Source organism: Accipiter gentilis, chromosome 20 (assembly GCF_929443795.1).
Source record: "Accipiter gentilis chromosome 20, bAccGen1.1, whole genome shotgun sequence".
Classification (NCBI taxonomy): domain Eukaryota; kingdom Metazoa; phylum Chordata; class Aves; order Accipitriformes; family Accipitridae; genus Astur; species Astur gentilis.
The window spans coordinates 16,280,138-16,288,613 of NC_064899.1; positions in this window are offsets into that span (position 1 = coordinate 16,280,138).

Here is an 8,476-nt window from a genome sequence, read left to right on the forward strand (position 1 = left end):
GAGCTTGTGTTCTGACATAATCGGGCAGAGGTGGTCTTGGCGATGGCTGCCCTGAACCAGAGGTGTTCAAAGGTGCAACTGAAACAGTAACAGCTTGGTGCGCTTTGCCCTTGAAATCCTATTTTATCGGGGGATTCTTCCTGCTGACTGACAAGGCTATGGTGTGTGCATCTGCGATAGCAGTTGTGGCTCACGAAGGTGTGTGCACCGGGGGGGGATTGTGCCTGATCTGTTGCCTTCCTCCAGCAACAGGTTGTGCATTAGGCAGACCTCAGCATTTTTGGTGAAGCGGGCTAAGCATAAGTGAATCTCTAAGAAGCTGTGTGTGCTTTAACTTCATGTAGCTCAGCAGTGGATGACTCCACCAGAAAACCGGTCCATGGCTTATCAGTGTGAGTTGGGGGTTGTCAGGCACCAGAGACAACCTTCTTTTCATTGGCGCTGGGTGCTCCGAAGACAAGGATAGATGCTAGTTCTTGGCAAAGAGCCTGGAAACCCCAGAGCCAGAGTGTGTGTCTCTCTGGGGAGCGTTTACCTCCTTTACTTGAGGAGACACTTCAGAGAAAGGAGGCTGCTATCACCTGTGCTTGAGGGAAGAGGAAATGTCTCATCCTACATCACCTTGTCTTCCCTCCAGGCCGTGCACCACAGCCTGATCAGGTCTGCCTAGCTCTAGCCACCCTGCAGCATGAAGGTGGTCCTCTGTCAGTCATTTGGGATTGGAGCCTTGCTCGCAGTGACGTGCAGCAGGATGTCTGTGCAGGCTGTGCAAAGCATGAGCTATCTACCTCAGGTGTTTTCTCTAGGGCATGTTTACATAGGCAGGGTGTTTGCAGAGCTCCTGAGGTGGAGCATGGCAGAAAAACCCATGTTGTGCAAGTGCAGATGGCCTGGGGATAGCTGTTGCAGCTTGTTGGGTGGGCTGTGAGTGCAGTTCACACGTCCTGGCCATCGCAGGCTTGAGATGTGCAGAAGTGAGGCAGTCCACAGGAACGGGGTGGACCGGGAGCTCTTTGGGCCAGGACCGTGAGATGAGCCATCTTACTGGTGATCCCTGAAGCAAGAGAATGGCTGTTAAGAATTATTAGACATAACTACAGAAAGGCATCGGTCTGATAAAGGGTGGGGAGGATGGGGGTGGGATGGCATGACTTTGTATCCTGTGCTAAAGAAAAAGCTGCAAAGTTCAAAGTAGCACAGATACTCAGTTATGCTCTATTGATATCAATGTTTGATGAGGTAGGGGTTTTTTTTCCCCCCCAGAGATTAGGATCTGACAAGGCCCACTCACTTGGCCATATCAGCATGTTTACGGTGCGCCCTGCTGCTGGCATCTGTGCAGACAGGGCAGGAATGCCGGTACCTTGTATAAGAAGAACTGGCACACAAACAGCCTAAGATAATGCTTCCCCTTTGTCTTCCACTCTTCCCCTCCCCAAGATTGCGCTTACTGGTAGGGCTCTGGGGTCTCTTGTGGGCTGTTGCAAGTGTCTCCGTCGTGGAGCTCACCTGATGGCACTCAGCCCTGAAGGGGGGCTGTGGGGTAACTGGTGGGCTGTGGGGTAACTGGTGGGCTGTGGCTCCTGGAGATGACCCTGAGAGGTTACTGCAGTGGTGAGGCTGAATTGTGGGGGGGTGATCCCTACCCTTAAGACTGAAAATTCCCTTCTGTTGACTGCAAACTTGTTCTTCCTCTGCTCCACTGCTTACTGGGTGTTCCAGTGTCAAAGTGGAGCGTCCAGATTATTCCTATTTCCCCCCCCCCCCCCCCCCCTTTGAATGAGAACATCTGTACTGAGGTCATGGCATAAACTCGATTGCTTTGTCACTGTGGCTTTGAGAATGTTTCTGCAAGCAAGGCTTTTTATATTGTCCGATATGTTTTTCAAAGCACAAATGTTTTGTTATATGTCTTCTCTGAAAATGGATTGGAGTACAATTCGGTCAGGCAATCAGTATGAATTTTTACAGCTGCAAAAGCATAGTTAACTATCAACTGCTTTAATATTCCTTTCTGACTAAACTAGAAACACTAAGCTTCTAAAATACCAGTTGTGAAATCAAAGCCCCTATAGGTAAAATTTTCAATTGGAAAATGTTACATTTTCATTTAAGGAACATATAGGTTTCAAGCTGAAGACAAGACGGCTTTGACCAAATCTTAAAATGTAATGTGCTGCCTGCAGCTCCGGTCTCTGCATCACCGAGTTGGCACAGGGAAGAGCGTGGCTGAGGGGCTGGAGGGAGAGCCTGAAAAGGCTGAGTGAGACTTCTCCATTTGGAGAGGAGAAAGCAAAGCAGTGAGATGAGAGAGGTTTAAGAAATGGTGAAAACGGGGGAGGAAGTGAATGCAGAAGCGCTCTTCATCAAACCCTGAGAAGTTTGAGCTAAGGGGAACTAGCTCAAACTAGTGGAGGATTGGTTTAAAACAGGCAGGAGAAGGCACTTTACACAGAGGGCGGGCTGTTGGTGTGTTGCAGCAGAGTGCTGCTTGTGGTGTTTGCACCAGGGCAGGTAAGCACAGGCTGAAAATTAGCTGTCTAATCTGAGATGCTGGGTTTTTTTGTTTTTTATTTTATTATTATTAGTGTTTTTTAGAACAGGCTAAACATATGAAAGACATCAAATTCTCAGGCACAGGTCACATGCTTGGAAAAATGCACTTCTAGGAGTTTGCAGCCAAAAGATTTAGTGACACTTGAATGCTTAAGTATGTGGAGTGGGAATATTTACAACTCTGCTATCAAAGATAAAAATGTACAAAAGCAACTAATCCTATCTTCCAGGGCATTCCCAGGTAGTCCCATCTTCCCAGTCGTTCACTGGGACTCAGTGGGAGAGGTACAGCGGGGAGGACTGGGAGGGAGATATTCCTAGCTAAGATATGCTAAGTTCTAAAAAAGTTCATCAGTGAAGTGCTGGAGTTTGGGGGGGGGGGGTTTCACTCCTCCCCCCATCTCCCTGAAGTCCTACAGTGCCATATGGCTGGTTTGCACTCTGAGCAGTTGGCATCAGGCTTCATCTCGGTTCCGAGATCTGTGCTAGGCTGGTATTAATTTGTTGCTTCTCCCACACTATATATTTTACTGTATGTACAGAGAGAAGCATTGGAAGGTGGAGTTTTGTGGATTTGGTTTCCTTGTGATGAAGCCAGTAAAGCTAGCTTTGCATGTAAGGATATGTCTCCTTAGAGGGTTTTCATTTCCTTGCTGAAATATTTTGATTAAACAATGCAAAACTAACTGTGGCAGGCTGCATGCTTGCTTTTGGCATGTATGCTCAGGCAAGAGTCACACCTGTGCTCCTTTGAGATATAAAAGAAGTGAGGGCCAACATTTTCTGAGGACTGATGTGTCCTGCAGTTTTTGGTCACAGCTGGTGGAGAAGCTAATGATGAAGGGGTGCAAAGGTGAGAGATGAATTCCAGAATACCGGATTACTTACCTGGTTCTCCAGCTGAAACTTTACCTGCTATTTTGTACAATGCAAAATATTTTTGTGCCTGCAAAATTGTACCGCCAGTTTGAATATGGTACTGTAAATATGATGCAGAGATGCAGAACATGGCAGGTGCTTTGTCTCCGTGTGCCCCTCGCCCTGGGCTTCTCCCCTGGGGTGCACTTGCAGAATGATGGGGAACCACTGGGACGGGAAAGTGTGTACGGGTCTCTTGTCTGGTTATGGGGACCAGCCTGTCCTCACCTCTCCCTGCTGAGGAAACAAAAGGATTTGGACACTCGGTGAGTGAAGCAGGACCTAAAGAAACTGTTTTGTCACTCTCAATGAACTTTAAAAATAGTCCATGGTAAACAGCTTCACAGATTGCTTAAATGCAAGAAGCTAACTGAGAATTTACTTTGAACTTTCTAGGGCATTGCTGTAAAAATAAATACGTAACTATAACTCATTGTTTTTCCAGTTGTAATTTTGGTCCTTCTAAAATGCTACTAGACTTTCACAGCAAAAACGCTGACCCTCTGCCTTAGCATCTTGTTACTTTCCTGGTGTTGACACAATCTTCTGTTCCTTGTGCTAATTTTCATATCCTCTAGAGGGAGAAGCAAGTTCTTGCTCAGACTGTGTTGGAAAGCGTTAAGGCTCCCTTAATACATGAAAAATGCTAATGATGTTTCAATTCTCTACATAACTTTCTATAAATTTCAGTGGATTTGTACATGGCACCTAGATTTTTTTTTTATTTTTTTTTTTTCCCCTCTCCTGAGTTGGTAGTTCTTGGGCAAAGTTTTATACTTTTAGAGGTGATAGCAGCATAAGTTGTTCTGGGCCAGGCAGGGGCTGCAGCTATGGTATTAGTGCTGGGTTTAGGATGAGGTTCTAGATGGCACATGACAAACACCAAGGAGACTTTATTTCCCCCCATACGTATGAAGACTTATGGTAAGAACCTAAAAAATGGTAAGGATGCTGTTGCGCAACTCTCCAAATTCATGGGCATAAACGCCAATCTTTTGTGTAACGCCATAGTTAGCAATTGTTTTGCCACAATCACTAGCCTAAACACAGTTTGCGTCGTTGACAGCTGCTCCCCCCACCCCCAGTTGTTTATTTTCAAAGGCTCAACATAAGAACAAACTCGGCCCTTCTTCCTGACGTGCAACAACCTGCCTCCAACCTCTGCAGCCTGCGTGGAACTGTAAGCTCTCCTAAGCAACAACATGAATGCTAGACCTAGCCTACAGCACTAGATTTAAGACTCTGTCTCTAGTCTAGCCCAGAGATTCACGTCTGCTTTGGAGTTTGCAAAGGCCGTGGGGCTGGGATTGTTGGGCAGGACTTGCAGTTGGCAGGTATTGCTTGGGGGTTTTTTGTGCGTTCTTTCTCCCCGCCTTTATTCCCCTCCCTTTATTCCCCTTCCCTTTTCACAGCAGGCTATACTGGGCTGCCGCAGAGCAGGATGAAAGATAGGCAGTGACCTCCTGGCATTAGCGCGGGGCGAAGGGCTGGCATGAAAGGCCAGTGATGGGGGTATGAGGGCAGAAAGCTTGGTTCTGAGGACAGAAATGCTGGATCCAGAGCATTTACTTGGCATTCCTGCTCTTCATTCCTTTACCTAATCCGACCCTAACCCTTGAAGCCTAGCATGAACCCCCCTCCCAGACTCAGCCAGGGCAGGTTCTCTGTAGCTGGCTGCAGCCCTGCCACTAACTCATCGGGGCAGATCCAGCTTTTCAGTGCCTCCAGCCCTGAGCACTAACCCCAGTTCCAACTCTAGCCTTACCCTGAAACAGGAAAGTCCTGTATTCCCCAGGCATCATCCTGGGCTGTATGATCAGCAGCACCTGTCATCCCAATCCTCTGGCACCTAAATGAGCAAGAAACAAAGCTGGTTCTTCAGCCCCTTCACTCCCTAGCCTAAACCTATGATCAGGTACAGCCAGCAGCTTGCCAAGCTGGTACTGTCCAGAGTCAGCCTCGTTTTGTGGTACTTACAGGATCCAGAAAGAAAATTACCTGTTCACCCCCCTCTATCTTTAGCCCTGCTGTGTGTTGCCTGAAAGACAGATGGGACTCAGGATGGGCAGCTCTGCAAAGTCTGAGTGAATGTTCATACCATCAAAAATGATGCTGAGTTCTGAGCAAGGAGATGTTGCAGGTCTGTCACCAACACTTTGGTTAGGGATCTGGACAGCGAGTCTGAAAAGGTGCAATTTCCTTCTGGCTTCTTCACTGTGCAGATTAGTATTTGTAAGGTATATAAGTTGAAGTCATCGTATTGGTAACGTTGCTGTTAGCCTATAAATAGTCAAAGCAGGTTGGAGACAAGGTTTGGAGAGGTGGGGCTGGGTGAGCAGCCTTCTCACCAGATATAGTAAGGATTGAGTGTTGAGGTGGGGTCAGGTGCGTAGAGTTGTTTGGGGTAAGGTTTGCTCTGAGGTGGTAAGAGGAGCAGTTTTGGTCTGCATACAAGGGTTTGCGTTCGGGATGCACGGGGCCTGGAGACCTGTGAGTCAGCAGGACTAGATGATGGCTGATGCTGACTAGAAATGGGGAGTGGAGGGTTTGCTGGTTGTTGCTGTTTAAAAGAACGATTCTGATTTGTTTGCTTGAGATAAGGTGTTGCTTTTCATGCTTTTATACTTCTGGTTAGGACAAGCAGTTCCTCAAGTTTCTTTTCTCTGTCCTCATCAGGTTTCTCGTTCTGCGGTCCTCGGACAGGCATGAGCTTGTGGAGCGTAAGTGTGCATGTGTTGCAGAGCGTTGCGTCTCTTTGGGCTACAAACAGGCCTTTCTGTGGGCTTGAGAGCCACCACTATGCACAGTAGACCTCGGGTCTGACAAATATTTGGGCCCTCGAGGAAACGTAAGGAGGTAACATCACACCGCGTGAAACACGCTGTTTATACAACTTGCTTTGCTCTAATAGTAGTGAGTGTGGGAAACGGTTGTTCTTTGGAGGTGATGATAGCTCAAGTGATGGAGCAACGGTCTGGATAGACAAAGCTAGATGGGAAAGAGCAGTTGAGGAAGAGGAGAAGGGGTTGTCGCTTTGTGGTTCTCCAACCCCTTTTGCACCATTGCTCCTTCTAGATGCTGACACCCACCTATCCGCCGTGCTCTGACCGCTTGCTAGTTCCCCTCCCTTGTTGGTCCAGCCTGACCTCAGCTCCTCACCTTCACCATAGACTGCACACCAGCTACACGTGGGGCAAAACAAAGAAACAGGAGGGAGAGCTGGCGACTCTTTTCAGGGCAGTTTTGACTTGTCTGAAAAGCCACTCCCTGCAGGGTTGTGTGGCTGAGGTGGCAGATTTGCGGTGACTTGCCTCCCTGACATCAGGAGCATCAGTGCAGCACAGGGTGCGAGTCATTGTTGGGGATGGGTAGGGACCAGACCAAGCCCTGCTAAAGGCCCCACTCCCGATGTAGGTGCAAGTGATGGCAGTTGAGCTTTAAGGCTGGCTTAAAACGGGTCTGAAGAGTTTGCAGCTGAGTAGGGGAGACAGGCGCACCGTTTCTTCAATGTGTCGCATTTTTGGTGTTCTGGCACATTAGGATTGGTGCAGCAGGAGAAAGTAAGTGGTTCCTTCAAAGTTGTTTTTAAAGGATTTAAAAGAACAGTTCAGAAGAGTCAGTTACATGTGTGTTTTCTTTTTCCTGAGCTTCTGATGATTACTGCTTATAGCACTGAAAAATACTGCAAAAGAAGAAAATACCATATTTTTAATGGCCTTTTTCAGTCATTCAAAGTGCTTGCATTAAGATGTGCTTCAACATTGTACACGTGATAGATAGTGGAGAGAAAAGCCAGTCCTGATCTTTCCTCAGAGTTGAACAAGCTCCAGCCTGCAATGGAAGTGTTTATTTAAAAAAAAAAAACACAACAAAAACCAACCAAACAAAAAAAAACAAACAAAAAACCCCAACAAAAACAACCAAACTCAAAATTTGTTATTGCTTAAAGAAGTTGCAAAACAATTTTAACTTACCTTCAGCATTTGCTTTCCAAGTACTTAAACAAATATAAAACTTTCCCAAGATACTGGCAAGTCCCTGTCAAACATGTTTTATGGACTATTTCCCCTCCCACAGATGAACCAGGAACTCTCTCTTGTCTCTTTTCATTTGGGGAAACCAGTAGCGATGCCCACAGACGCTACTGCTAAATGATTTCCACTTAAATAGAAATGAGATGTCAGCTTTCTGTGACCAGCCAGGCCCTTTTCTGGGGAGTCCGTCAATTACACTAAGTACCCTGTGGCTGCCTATGGGTTGTACTGTGCTGAATTAAAGGATTACCGTTTGTATGGGATTAACAATACCTGTGCTGTTTGCATTGCCCTTTGTATAGCTTTGAAAGATGTTTAATGAGTACTTTTTCTTGACAGCTGGTGAGGCTGGGTGGTGCGATGTTCTCTTGCTTTGTACTGACTGGGATGCTGAAAGTGTTAGAAATGGGAGCTGAGAGTAATGAAATTAGTTTGGTGGCTTAAATGAAAACGAAGTGCGTTTTAATCAAGTCTTGAAAGCGCCTGTTGTTGGTAGTGCAGCCAGGAGAAACTATGAGTTTTGTACCGAAAGGAAAGGGAACAAGTGAGGGAGAAAAATAAGGTGACGCAACTGAAATCCTTCAACACAAGGCGTGGATTGCGAAGAGCCGTCAGTGTGTGCTATGCTGTCAGCCATGCGTGCCTTTAGGGTGTCAGTGCACGACAAGAGCACCTTCAGACTTGAGCCAGCCCTTTGCTGATGCTTTTTGCTATCTCATAGTTACGTTAGCCAGGACCGTGAGGAGACGTAAGCTCCCAGACCAGCACAGCGGCTCTTGCAGAAACCACCAGTGGGTGATCTCTTCTGGGAGTTTGCTTTGGACGCAAGGGGCAGTACAGGCAAAAGATGCAAAGATTTGTGTGGGAAGGACTTTAACAGCAGGCATGTCAAAACTGTAGCTTGTTAAGAGCTGTTTTACTCCCAGGGTAGCCGTAGCCTCGCATCGCTGAGTGGCTCCCCGGCTATT